General features: G+C 47.1%; 1 protein-coding gene across 2 annotated transcripts in view; it reads right to left on the bottom strand.

Moving 5' to 3' along the window:
• The window catches only part of ARHGEF15 (Rho guanine nucleotide exchange factor 15), a 289,598-nt gene extending 277,099 nt beyond the window's left edge, over nucleotides 1–12,499 (bottom strand). The window contains exon 1 of one of the 2 annotated variants that reach the window (XM_083706605.1): nucleotides 12,211–12,499. The gene's annotated coding sequence lies outside the window, so the exon portion shown is untranslated. Of the gene's footprint in view, nucleotides 1–12,202 lie in introns of both variants that reach the window. The other variant, XM_083706607.1, reaches the window with a different exon arrangement.
• Nucleotides 12,500–14,230: the final 1,731 nt, after the last annotated feature.

The following is a 14,230-nucleotide window of genomic DNA, read 5'->3' as shown; positions in this document are numbered from 1 at the left end:
TTCCAAGAATCCTGGGAACTGCCGTTTGATAATGGCACTATTGTGAGTTGTTAACAGACCCCGATTCCCCTCACAGAGCTACAGTTCCCAGCGTTCCCTGAAAAGGCGAATTAATGGTTAAGCCGTTCTGGGAATTGTAGCTGGGGACTAGTGGTTTACTGCTCCCGCTTCCCACGGAACTCTGGGAATTGTAGAGATGAGATTTACAATGCCACCGCCCGCACCACGCCCCTTTTTTGGGTGGTTATGCTGAGACCCAACTGTTTAGAAACTTTTGAAAACTGGCACAGGCTTTTCCCAGAGAGGAGGCTGATGAGTCACTTTCCGAGAAAGGGGGAGCAGTCCGCAAACTGTCTTGTGTCCATTGTCCCTTTCCAACACAATGTACACTTCCTTCCAGGCGGAATGAGAGCCTGGTAAGCAAGCAATCTCAATGGACATCTATGCATGAAGAGTCGGTGTCCTCCCTGTCCCTAACCCTTTTAGCAATTAAGAAGAAGAAAAACAGCACCCATAGGTGTGGACAGCAAGGTTTAGATTCTGGACTTAATGGTCATCTGGGGTGGAAGAACCTAGTGCATAGACACCATGCATTTTAAAAATATTTGAAGTACAAGCACTCAAAAAAAAAAAAAAGAATTCTGGGAACTGTAGTTTACCTCTTACAGAGCTAGCACCCTTAAACTACAGTTCCCAGGATCCCTGCATTGCGGGGGTTGGACTAGATGACCCATGGGGTCCCATCCAACTCTACAATTCGACAATTCTATGGTTCTTTGTGGCTAGCAATGTGCTTCCAAATATATACGCAGCCTTATTCCAAAATGTGGTATGCCCACCCCACTGAATTTGGAAGCCCACCTGCTCTTTGTGAGGTGGCACCCTGGCCCGCTGCTCCAAACTATTGCCCTAACGGTGCCTCCCCCCCCCCCAACCCTGAGAGAGCTGATTTCAATGCCAACAGTCCCTTTCATTCGGCTCCAAATTTCCACAGAGTAGTGATAGTGCCAATTAGCAAATTTATATCCCCGTCTTCCACCCGGAAGAGCCCAGGTGAAACAAACACAAAAATGATAAAGTAATGCCCTCAAAAATAAAATAAAAATATACTTAGTCAAGTCACTAGTCCTCAATGAGGTGAGAAACCTGTGTCTAACTAGCACCACCTGCAGCAGCACAGGGAGGTTCTTAGATAACTGAATGCTTCCCAAGACACAACACTTCCATGCACATAGAAAACTAGGTGTTTAGGGGCAACAGCTAGGCTGTAATCCTCTGAGACACCTCTTTTCCCAAAAGGAGGTCACAAATAATGACTGCCTGGGAATTTCCGTCTGGGAATTCCCAGGTGTCAAAAAAGGTTATCTATGTATGCCACTACTGCGGCCCGTATTTTGTTAGCCAAAAAATGGAAAATGAGTGAGGTCCCAAATAAAGAAAAATGGCAACTTAAGCTAATAGAATATGCGCAGTTTGCGGACTTCACATATAGAATAAGAGAACAAGAACAACATAAGTTTAGCGAAGATTGGAATTCTTTTATTGAATATATGGGGGGGGAATTGTGTACACTTGAAAACGCTGGCAGCATTAAGATAAATTCAATAGTGTAAATAAGTTTTGATGGACGTAATAATGGAACACTGAATGGTTTAGTTTATGTAAAATATGCAGGGATTTATAATATGCAAAATGAACCATGGAAAGAGAAGGGAAGTCATTGCTATTTTAAGGATGTTTAAATGAGTATTCTAAATTGTAAAACAGAAAATTTAATAATATAGGCAAATAATGACTGCCACCAGCAGCAGCCAAAATCTGTGAGGCGCCGACCTCTTTTCATCTTTGGCATGCTTAATGCATTTTTTTAAATTTTTAACCATGAACAAGCTTTGAGCTTAAACAGGGCCTGCGGCCATGGACCCTGTCCCCAGGATCAGAGATAAAGAGCGAGAGAGAGAGAGAGCAGTTCTGAGCATGCACAGAGTGCCTTCCGCTACGGAGTTATCAAAATAAAAATAGGTTTCCTGGCACACACTATAAAAACATTTCAGGAAAGTTGACCGGCCCACGCCCCTGTTGAATGATAGCCCTGCAAAATAAACACAATTACCGCCTCCTGATATCTTACCCGCATTTCCTCTGACACAGTTTCGCTGAAGGTCTGAGGGCCTCCCACAAAAAGCAGGAGACAAGCACCCATTTTTTCACAAAAGACGGGTAAAAAGCATTCTGCATTCTGCATGAACTGACACTGGCTGGCGACATTATTATGAATCTCTCCTGTGGCAATTTTTTTATTGCGAAAAGGCACTTTATGGTTCCGCAGTCCCCAGCTGAAGGCAGAATCTGAACCCAGATCTCCCCTAGCCAGACTCCAAAGACGGAGTCCACTACATCAGGCCAACTTTGACTCTGACCATTTCCCCATGCCGCCAGTGTTTCACGGGAAATAAAACAGTGAAACAATTAAAGTCCATCCCATAACTGTCCATCACCTTGGCCTCCTTTCAACCTGTCTCGGAAGCAGGAAATTCTTCCCCACCTCTGCGCTGGATGTAATTGGACCATTCAATCACTCCCAAAGTGAGCACTCAAGAAAATTCAACTACTTCTAGGGTTGGCAATTATCACTCTGCAAGACTCATGGTTCTCAGCTCAGATATATCAAATGGCACCTTAAACCTAGGTTGTGGTCGCCACAACTGAACGTCTAGACACCTTTTTTCTTTGCTACAATGAGGTTTATTGCTATTTATCTCTATATTGCTTTGTATTTTAAGGGGGGGGAATATTAAAGCAGTTTACAACACATTAAAACATCAAATAAAGAAATCCAGAATAAAACAAATGCAAGCTTCAAAGAAAATATTTCAAATCCTTCTCTAAGTGACGTTTTGCTTTCCCCATATTTATTCACCGACTTAATTTAAAGAGCTGCCCCATAGCAGAAAGACTCTAGGGAGCCAGGGTGGTGTCACAGACATGGCCAAACTTGGCCCTCGAGATGTTTTGGGACTACAACTCCCATCATCCCTAGCTAACAGGAGGAGTGGTCAGGGATGATGGGACTTGTAGTCGCAAAACAGCTGGAGGGCCAAGTTTGGCCATGCCTGGTAGAGGGTCGGACAAGGAACTGGGAGCCCAGGGTTCAAATCTTCACTCGGCCATGAAGCTCACTGGATGAGCCGGGGCCAGTCACAGACTCTTAACCTACCTCACAGAGTCATTGTAAGGATTAACTGAGGAGAGGAGTGAACCTTGGGAGGAAAAAATGGGATATATATGCAATAAATGAGCTCTTCTGCCTACCTGCTTAAAAAGCAGGAGGGGCCAGTCAGATGTCAGTCGCTAAGTTGGCACCCAGAAATCACAATTGGACCTGTGCCAGTCCCAAAACTTGGCTGGCCCCGGGAGAATTTCTAACACTGCACAGATAGTACGCACCCCGGAAATGATCTCTTTCAGCTTCTGCCTTCTGGAATAAGGTACAGGGTTATAAAGACTAGGACTAGCTGCCTGAGAAACAGCTTTTATCCAAATGCGATTTTGGATTTAAACGTAGCAGCTCGAAAGCACGTCAAAGTGCAAGTAGATAAATAGGTACCGCTCCAGCGGGAAGGTAAACGGCGTTTCCGTGCGCTGCTCTGGTTCGCCAGAAGCAGCTTAGTCCTGCTGGCCACATGACCCGGAAGCTGTATGCCGGCTCCCTTGGCCAATAAAGCGAGATGAGTGCCGCAACCCCAGAGTCGGCCACGACTGGACTTAAATGGTCAGGGGTCCCTTTACCTTTTAATGTAGTCTCTGTGGGAGTATATTGTATTTGATTATGGGGTATCAGACTTTTTAGTGGGTTAACCAGGCTGGGATAGAAGGCTTGTTTGTTTTTGAATGTCTGAGGTAGATTTTTTCAATTTTGTTGTTCTGTATGGGACAATGACAATAAAGATGTATCATATCGTATGGTGAACCTTTTTTTGTACCCAGGACTGTTGACCCATGGTAAAAGAGTTTGCAGGATTCTATAGCATTCTCTCTCTCTAAATCTCTCTCTCCATCCCTCCATGCCACTTCATCTGGCCAACCTATAGAAAATTTGGGCAGTTTCCCCGGAAAGGGTTCGCCCATTTGGTCTGTTGCAGCAAGGCTTTCTACGGGCCACTCCGCAAAGCGCGGTCCTGACTTGGCAAGCATATAAAGGGATTTGCAACACCTAAAGGCTAGCCGATTTACTGTGGCGTAAATCCACATGGAAGGGAGCCCACTCCGTCAGATGAGTTGGCAAACGCACATCCACATGCCCAAGTGTGCGCTGAGCGGGTCGGGATGTAAACAACAGGGGTCCAGGGAGCAGGTAACACAATTACTGTCATCTGATGCTTCAATTAAAGCAGAAAGGGATGCCAAACAAGCACAGCGGCCTCCGCTACTCAGTGCCATATTGAATTAGCCCTGTCTTTGCTATGTTTCATTTCACACGGGAGTCTCCCATTATAGTTCCTCAGTTGGGGAACAGCAACCTTCACGATGAAAATAAGGCTTTTGGGAGTGGGGGTGGGGGAGCCAGCCACTTCTTTTAAAGGCAAAGATGATGGAGTGTTTCTGTTTTAAAGGGAGATTGTTCACGTATATGTGGGGACGTAAAAGTAAAGGTAAAGGACCTCTGGGCGGTGAAGTTGAGTCAAAGGCAACTATGGGGTTGCAGCGCTCATCTGGCTTTCAGGCTGAGAGAGCCAGTGTTTGTCCACAGACAGTTTTCTGGGTCATGTGGGCAGCAAGACTAAACTACTTCTGGTGCAACGGGACACCGTGATGGAAACCAGAGCGCACAGAAACACCATTTATCTTCCCGCCACAGCGGTACCTATTTATCTACTTGCACTAGTGTGCTTTCGAACTGCTAGGTTGGCAAGAGCTGGGACAGAGCAACGGGAGCTCACTCATCGCGGGGATTCAAACCACCGACCTTCTGATCAGCAAGCCCAAGAGGCTCTGCGGTTTAGATCACAGCGCCACCTGCATCCCTGTGGGGATGTACACCCCCGTTGGCATCCGTCAATGAGAGAGACAATGGAGGAATACACCTTAGGGGTAAAGTCAAACCACTGGAGTGTTAACAGTACCTGCTGTGGCTGCACACAAACCTGAATAAAATATATTCGGATGTTTATATGCAGCTGTTTAAAATGCAGATAGAGAAAGACAGGTGTACTATATATATTTTCAAAGTGCAATGTTTTACCATTTTTTACATACATGCTATAAGGATATATATTTATTGTAGCATTTCAATATCCATTTTCGCAAGAGTTCTTAAAGGCAACTAACGACATTGGAATGAAACGAAAAGTGCCCCAAAGGCAACAGTCTAATTCTCTGCACGTCTACACGGCAGTAATGTTTCAATGGGACCTGCTCCTGGGTAAACATATCAATAAAAGGCAATTAACTACAGAACCGCAGCCAAAGATCTGACTGATGGCAGGCTCAGGTATCGTGCCAAAACAAAGCCCTGAGGCAGAAGTCTTTTTGCACAATGTGGGGCTTGAACCCACAGTCCTGAGATCAAGAGCCTCATGCTGTACCGACGGAACCATCCCAGCTTGTTAGAATTGTCAGGCAAACTATAAACCAGGTGTGGTTAACCTTTGGTCCTCCAGACGTTGCGGAACTACAACTCCCATCATGCCTGACCATTGGTTGATGGGAGTCATATTTCAGCAGCAGCTGGAGGGCCAAAGGTCCCCCCTACCCATAGCTGTCAACATTTCCCTTTTTTAAAGGGAAATTCCCTTATTCCAAATAGGATTCCTCGCAAGAAAAGGGAAAAGTTGGCAGCTATATCCCCACCTGCTTATAAATCATTTAGACCAGCAGTGGGCAACTATTTTCAGGTCCAGGGACCCATGTCCTTGTAGACAGCCCTTCAGGGGCCAGAGGGAACAATAGTAAAAGCCACAAATACGACTCTGGCCTTTGTACAGTGGGCTACACCCAAGCCACATATAAATCTTTGGTTTACAAAGACACTCAAATCACCATCATCCATCCAGTCGGGCAGCAGCATTGCAGGAGGGCATGGCGCACAGGCAGCGAAGGGCATGGATTGGGAAGAGTCCCAGGGGCCAGACAGAAAGGGATGAAGGTCCACACTTGACACATATTTAAATAACCTTAAAATATCAAAGTGGAAGACAGGAGTGCCTGGCGTGCTCTGGTCCATGGGGTCACGAAGAGTCAGACACAACTAAACAACTAAACAACAACAACATTTCAAAAACTCCCCTTCTTCTCTTTCCATGGTTCATGTTGCATAACATAAATCCCTGCATATTTTGTATAAACTAAACCATTTAGTATTCCATTATTACATCCATTAAAACTTATTGACACTGTTGAATTTATCTTAACGCTGCCAACGTTTTCAAGTGCACACAACCCCCCCATATATTCAATAAACATTATCCAATCTTCTTTTCCAATGTTCTTCTTGTTCTCTTATTCTGTATGTTATGTCCGCAAGCTGCGCATATTCCATCAGCTTAAGTTGCCATTCTTCTTTAGTTGGGACCTTGCTCATTTTCCATTTTGGGGCTAACAAAACACAGGCCGCAGTAGTGGCCTACATAAATAACCTTTTTTGACACCTGGGAATTTCCATCTGAATTATCCCCAACAAAAAGGCCTCTGAGTGTTTTTTTTTTTTTTTGGAAAAGTACTTTTAAACATTTTTTTCAATTCATTATAAATTATTTCCCAATACTCTTTCACCCATTTACAGGTCCACCACGTGTGAAAGAACGTACCCTCTACCTCAGGGGTGCCCAAAATTTTTTCAAAGAGGGCCAGATTTGACGAAGTGAACATGCGTGAGGGCCGACCAAAGTTGTTTGTTTATTATTGAAGTTGTAAATTAACAGAGGCAATTAGAGATCACACTACACAAGATTTTCAAAAAGCGTGGGGAAAATGCAGAGAATACTTCACAAAATAGTGCCCTAAAATACATACCTGGACTTGTTTCAATTAATGTCTGCAAGAGACTTTGTGGACATTTAAGTTATAATTAGAAAAATCTTAATAATAACAGTTTATAAGAAGTAAATAAGGACAGATACAGAAGTCTTTTATTTGGTTGTTTGTATTGTTGTATGCTATGTTCACTGTATGTTATGTTCACAGTTAATGAGGGTGGATTTGTGTATTGGGGTGGGGGGTTTGTGTTATGTTGTAAATAAAATTCCAATAAAAGATTTAAAAGGAAATAAACTGCCACAGGAGCAGGATTAGGCCCCCGAAATGGACTTTGGACATGCCTGCTCTACCTCATTGCATCTCCAGCAACATTTATCTGATTCAGATAAGTCCCCACTCTGATTTAGACTGGCCACCAGAACAGAGTGGCCCTTTACTTAAAAATATGAGATGTAAGGTACATTAGAAACTGCCTCATACCGAATCAGGCCATTGGCCCACCCAGCTCAGTATTGTCTACAAGAATTGGCCGAGGCTGTCCAGGGTTTCAACAGGTGCTCCTCCTAGAGTCCTTACCTAGAGATGCCAGGAACTGAACCTGGGACCTTCTGCACGCAAGGCAAATGCTCTACCACTGAGCTGTGGACCTCCAAACCTGCAGCCCTCAAGATGTTATTGGGCTCCAACCCCCATCATCCCTAGCCAGAGTGGCCAACAGCCACAATGATGGGAGTTGTAGTCCAACAACATCTAGAGGACACAAGCTAGCCATCTGTCTCTGAGAGAAACAGGGCCTCCTGTCCATCAGATTCACTACACTGAGTCCAACCAGACTTCCTTCTTCTCCATGATGCAACTCCAGGATTGCACTCTCAGCTTCCAAGCAACACGTTTATCTCACTTTGCACATCTTTGCAGCTGCGCAGCAAAAGCTTATCAGAAACCTGCGCATTATCTCTACACAGATATAATTCACCGCCGCAAGGGTCGTGCACGACCAAAGGTTTTTGGACTATGGTCCTAGGCTCTATAAATGCTCTGCTTGGCTGCAAACTGAAATAATTCTATGGTTATATAAACCACCGGCTTGGATGCACGCATGTTCAGGAGAGTATGCGCATTAAAAAAGAGAAAGGGGGAAGGGATTTAAATCATCCCGTTAAGGAGAACCCCAAACATCGATCTAGCCCAGCATCTGGCTTCACACAGTGGCGAATCAGATGTGCTCTGAAAGGCGAACATGCAGGACATCAGCACAGCGGTCCTCTTTGGTTGCTACTCTCCAGTAAGTGGCGTTCAACCCAAGGGATGCATTCTCTTTGGGGCAACCTGGCAAGGATCACATGTCCATGGTGGGTGGGGCCAGAGACAAGTGGGCGGAGCATCAGGCTAGTTTCTCTGCAGCACAAACCCCCCTCTTGGTGCTCCATCCAGACAAGCATTATCAGAGTTCAGGGATGCAATCTAGCCAGGGGAAAACAACTCAGGTGGGAGAGAAGGGCCGGTGAAAGGTGGGGCCTACAGAGCATTCCAGGGGCCAGATAAAAAGCCCCAGAGGGCCGCATTCAGTCCTCCAGCACCTGGAGATTCTCTACTGTCTCCACAGCTAAAAAATAGTTGGTAAAAAAAATCCTCTTTCTTCCTGAATGTCTGATCCCCTTTTAAAGCCACCTGTTTGAAGCTACAGCTGCTGCTGCCATACCTTTGCCAGTTCCTCCACAAGGTCATCTATCTAAAATGGCCTTTTTTGTCCCCGCGGCAATTTAAATCCGCTCACCCAGAACACACTTCCCATTCTGCTTCAGATGAAAACAAAGGGTGCCTTAGGTACCAGAGATTTGGCACAACACTGCTCTAACCACTAGGCGTGACTTCCTCCGAGAGCAGGACCCCAAATTCCATGAACTTGCTCAGGGAGCTGGAAGTTCCCCATCATTTGCCCGCTAAGCGCATGAGTGCAAAGGCACCTGGCAACAAAGCCACCTGTCTTGTGTACATACGCACATGCACACATGCACACATGTGCCAAGGCTTTCCTCTCCCAGCTGTCTCTGTATGGGAAGGCAATTGCTGACAGATCCTCCGTATTTCATCTCTCCAGTATAAAGCTTCCTTGTCTTGTACACAGGGCACACCTTTCCCATTTCTAACCCAGCACACCTGGTGGGTGACAAGGAGAAGGTCTGTAGTTGAGTGGTAGAACATCTGCTTTGCTTCAGAAGGCCCCAGAAGGCTCAATCCTCAATGGCACCTTCCAGGTAGGACTGGGGAAAGACTCTCTGGAGAGCTGCTGCCAATCAGTGCAGGCAATACTGAGCTAGACGGACCAATGGTGTGACTTGGCGTAAGGCAGTCGTCATCATTGTCGTCCTCCTCCCCCCACCCCCGGTTCTCTGCGAGCCCTTCTGGATTGTCACAATTTTCAATCCCATACAGGTAAAGGTAAAGGGACCCCTGACCACTAGGTCCAGTCGTGACCGACTCTGGGGTTGCGGCGCTCATCTCACTTTATTGGCTGAGGGAGCCGGCGTACAGCTTCCGGGTCATGTGGCCAGCATGACTAAGCCGCTTCTGGCGAACCAGAGCAGCGCATGGAAACGCCATTTACCTTCCCGCCAGAGCGGTACCTATTTATTTACTTGCACTTTGACATGCTTTCAAACTGCTAGGTTGGCGGAAGAGGGACTGAGCAACGGGAGCTCACCCCGTCGTGGGGATTCGAACCGCCGACCTTCTGATTGGCAAGTCCTAGGCTCTGTGGTTTAACCCACAGCGCCACCTGTGGTACCTCCGGTTAAGTTCTTAATTGGTTCTGGAGGTCCATTTTTAACCTGAAACTGTTCTCATCCTGAAGCAAAGTTCTTAAACCGAGGTACTATTTCTGGGTTAGTGTAGTCTGTAACCTGAAGCATATGTAAACTGAAGCGTATGTAACCACTGTACTGGCAAATTCGGGATTGCGCAATCAGAGTTGAACTGGGTGGGTGTGCCTTGAACGACAAACCCGCTTGCTGAAAATATCGGACCTTTTGCAACAAGGAAAGCAAAATGCAAACATGCGAAATAACACTTGTTTGACACAATGTCGTCTAATCTCCCTGCGAACGAATCAGGATAACTGTTCAACAGACAGGTGGAGTGTGTGGAAGTGCCCTTTGTCCAGAAAGCCCTCCCGATTTTGCCATCTGCTCAGGAATCAGGCATCACCCGGAACCCTGCAGAGCTGGGGGCTTTTCCCTTTGCCTGTGACTGGAGAAACTGACTCACTCCTTTTGCTCCAGGGTTTCCTGCACCTTCATCAGATTAGAAGCCAGGCTGATCTCTCAGCCCCAAGCTGTAGAAGCCTCACCCTCGTCTACTCCCCGCTCCATCTGGGGCCCAGTCACAATGGAAACTCACCCCAAGGCACTAGGATTGTGCGTAAAATGGAGGTTGCAATAGCCTGAGCACAGATCGCAGCCAGGTAAACTGAGCGTTGTCATTTGAGACATCCGACTGTGGATATGTGAGAGGAGGATCACGCTGGACTTTGGTCAAGAGGTCACCCCATGGACAATGTCTTTGGAAGGGTATCCTCCAGGTAGCAAACCTGAACCGCAAGGTGATCAAATGAGGTGTTCTTGGTGGCCACTCTCTGTAACAGCAGGAAATGGGCAAGAAGGTGTTTCCAGAATGGTAGCAATAAATCACTCCCTCCAATAACAAGCTCAGGTGGTGCGTGCCGACAGGACTGTACCAAAACAGGGCCGCCGAGGAACGCAAAGGAAGTAGGAGCATGCTCAGGCGAACATCCTGAGGACTTGAACATCAATGAGGACCAAGCTTGTTCAGTTGGTAGAGAATGCCGAGTTGGAAAAGGAAAACTGGGTGTAGGTGGAATGGAGTGTCCTGGAGGAGGGCAAGCAGGCTGGAACCCTGAACCGAAACCTTGCTGAAATGTGGGTACCGTATTTTTTGCTCTATAAGGCTCACTTTTTCCCTCCTAAAAAGTAAGGGGAAATGTGTGTGCGTCTTATGGAGCGAATGCAGGCTGCACAGCTATCCCAGAAGCCAGAAGAGCAAGAGGGATCGCTGCTTTCACAGCACAGCGATCCCTCTTGCTGTTCTGGCTTCTGAGATTCAGAATATTTTTTTCCTTGTTTTCCTCCTCCAAAACCTAGGTGCATCTTGTAGTCTGGAGTGTCTTATAGAGCGAAAAATACGGCATACACAGCCACGTTCTATTGCTGGTTCCACACATGTTAGGAACAGCAAATGGTTAAATAAATCGCTACCTGACTTTTTATATGGCCTTTAATTCACTGACAGTAGAATCCTATGGACATGTACTCAAAAGAAAATCCCACAGAGTCCAATGGGGCTTACTTCCTGGTAAGTGTGACTCTCCATGACCCTGAGCTGCATTCTGGTTATCCAAAACCAGGTGATAGTCGGAGCTCCAGCTGCAGGTTTTTCTAACCTCTGTACCTGGGAATGCGCGGGCATTAAGAAGATCCAAATAAAGCCAGAGGGTACAAACTGTTTGTGGGGCACCGTTCTAACAATGCGCTGCTATGCACAATTAGTCCCGCTTTGTACAATCCGGAGCACGCTTGTTCAAAAATAAATGCCACGGAGTTCAGCCGCCTGTAAACATGCACAGGAATTCGTGTAGCCTTTCGCCTCCTAAATACATGTACATACCTCGGAGGCAGAGCACATGATTTATATGTGGCGTCAGGCTCAAATCTCTGGCAGTCTCCCGTTTTAACATCTCTGGCAGCGAGGGTGGCAAAAAGACGCCCACCGCTCCATGCCTTGGAGAGTCACAGCCAGACAGAGAAAGCAGCAGTGGACCCACAATCCGACTCAACGTAAGAAACTTGAATGCCCTCATAAGTCCAGCTCTTCCACATGAAAGGTGTTGGGGGCCCTGCTGGGAGCCGCCCCCTTAAAAACCCCATAAGGAGTCGCCGACTCTCATCGGGGTTGCAAAAGGCACTCTGCACATGTTCAATGACACTCTCACACACTTGCACGCGCTCTCTCTCCATATATACATATATACCGTATTCTTCACGCGTTGTAGAGTTGAGCCCGACCCTTGGGGAGGTGGCGAAAAAGGTTCCGCGGCGCAGAGGGAAAGGTGCGCGTGTTTCTACAAGATCACCTACCCAGCCGCCGGATCAGGTTTATGGGAGATCCAGCCGACAGATACCAGAGGCTTAACCCGGAGCCTCTCCCTCACCTTCTCACCTTGAGCAGCTCAGGAGCCGGGCACGATCCGGCGTGAGCGAACGAGGAGAGGGACGCTCAGCCAAACCGGATCGCAGATCTGCGCCTTGGCGAGCAGAAGCGAGGCTAGCGATGCGTCCTGGGTCTCCGATCTCCCGCAGGAACTGGGCTCGGCCGTCCTCCTTTGTCCCGCCCGCCGCATGCCGCCAGCCGGCTGCCGCGCTCGCCTGCTGCCGCCTCCGCCTCCGCCGCCTCCAGGGCGCAGTTGGCTCAGGGACCCGCCTCCATGTGCGCCCCCGCCCTCGCCTGGGACCCGGACCAGAGGAGGAGGAGGAGGAGCCGGGGAAGAGGCGAGGGAGACGATCCACCGAGACGGCGCCCCCGCCCGGCGCTTCCAGCCCCACCCCGGGGCGCTCCGGGGCGCGTGTAACGCGCAATCCGGGCCCCTGCCGTTAACATGTTTGCTAAGGGGTAAGCCACTCCGGGGTGGGTATTGTTAGGGTTAAGGGAGTCGAGTTGGAAGGGCACCCCCAGGGTCATCTAGTCCAACCCCCTGAAGTGCAGGTCTCCACTTTCAGGTACCGCCACTGCCCCTTGAGCACGGTGGGTCTCTCTTCCTTGCAAACATTATGATGAATTCCTTATGCGCAGGATGGCGCTGCAATCGCTGCAACACACTCTCTTTCTCTCCGGGTGAGCTTATCAAGTTGTCTGCGCCCCCAGCCCAATTAGGAATGTAAATAGAGGTCAAGAAAGATCCGCACGCAATCAGCGTTCATTAATCATCAACCGCCACTGCCAGGAATCATAAAGTAAAAAAGAAAAGTGAAAATAATGAGGTCGCCCTGCTTTTTAATCTCCTCTTTGAGATGGACTGGGCTGATAAAGCTTTAACAAGCTTGTGACTGTTGGGCCTTAGGGTTGTGAGTTCAAGACTTGAGTCACCGCGTTTTAAGAATGTTCGCTTCCGCCTGCTTGTTTGTACAGAAGATCGACAACATGGCTGAATCCAACTCTGACCATCATACTTAAAAATGCGCCGTGCTCATCTTTTCCACCCTAGGCCCTTTCCCACTTCCTAGGTCTTTATTCACCCCCTGCACAGTTCCACTGACCCCAGGTGAAACCCTGATCTAGTAACTGTGTTTAGGGTTGAAGCCCAAGACAGTTATTCATTTCTGACTTTATTAAAAGAGAGCCAACGTGTGTCTGCTCCTAGCAGTGTGGTAAAAAAGGAGTATTTTATTTTTCAACGCCTGTAAATGTTTAGAGAGTCCCTCCTTTAAAATGATATACCGGTAACAAATCCAACCCCACAATATGTTTACTCCACTTTGATCGATGGCATTTACTCCTAGATAAACATTCATAGGACAGTAAGCTTAATACACTGCCCAAAACAGGGCTGCAGTGCTTAATAAATCTATTAATTGACAATAAAAGAAAGTTCCTCCTGGATGAACTGGCCAGCAGTTTGGGTTTTTTAAAAATAATAATCTGTTATTCTTAATACAAGCCCTTACAAAAACTGCAGGCGGGGAGGAAAAAAACTCTCATCACTCTTAACAAACTACACTTCCCAGAGTCAAAACAAAAAAAAAATTCTTCCAGTAGCACCTTAAAGACCAACTAAGTTGCATGCACACGAAAGCTCATACCAAGAACTAATTTAGTTGGTCTTTAAGGTGCTACTGGAAGAATTTTTTTGTTTGTTTGTTTTGACTATGGCAGACCAACACGGCTACCTATCTGTAACTACACTTCCCAGAATTATTTGGGGGAAACCATGATGGTTTAAAGTGGTGTGATACTGCTTTAATTGGATAGTGCAGATGGGGCCTAATAAGATTTTGTTAGACCAATTACTTCTATTTATTTTGTCCGAGGGGTGTCATTGCTAAAGCAGCCAAACAGCAGCACCCATGCACCAAGGGAGGGGGTATCAGCAGGCTCAGGGAGCTCCCAATTTGCACAAGTACTTTTTTTTTTTTAGCAACATAAATGTGGGGGTGGCGACACATCATACCCAATGAGATCTGAG

This window comes from Podarcis gaigeae, assembly GCF_964106915.1.
Source record: "Podarcis gaigeae genome assembly, chromosome: 13".
Lineage (NCBI taxonomy): Eukaryota > Metazoa > Chordata > Lepidosauria > Squamata > Lacertidae > Podarcis > Podarcis gaigeae.
This window is presented reverse-complemented; position numbering and strand designations above follow the sequence as displayed.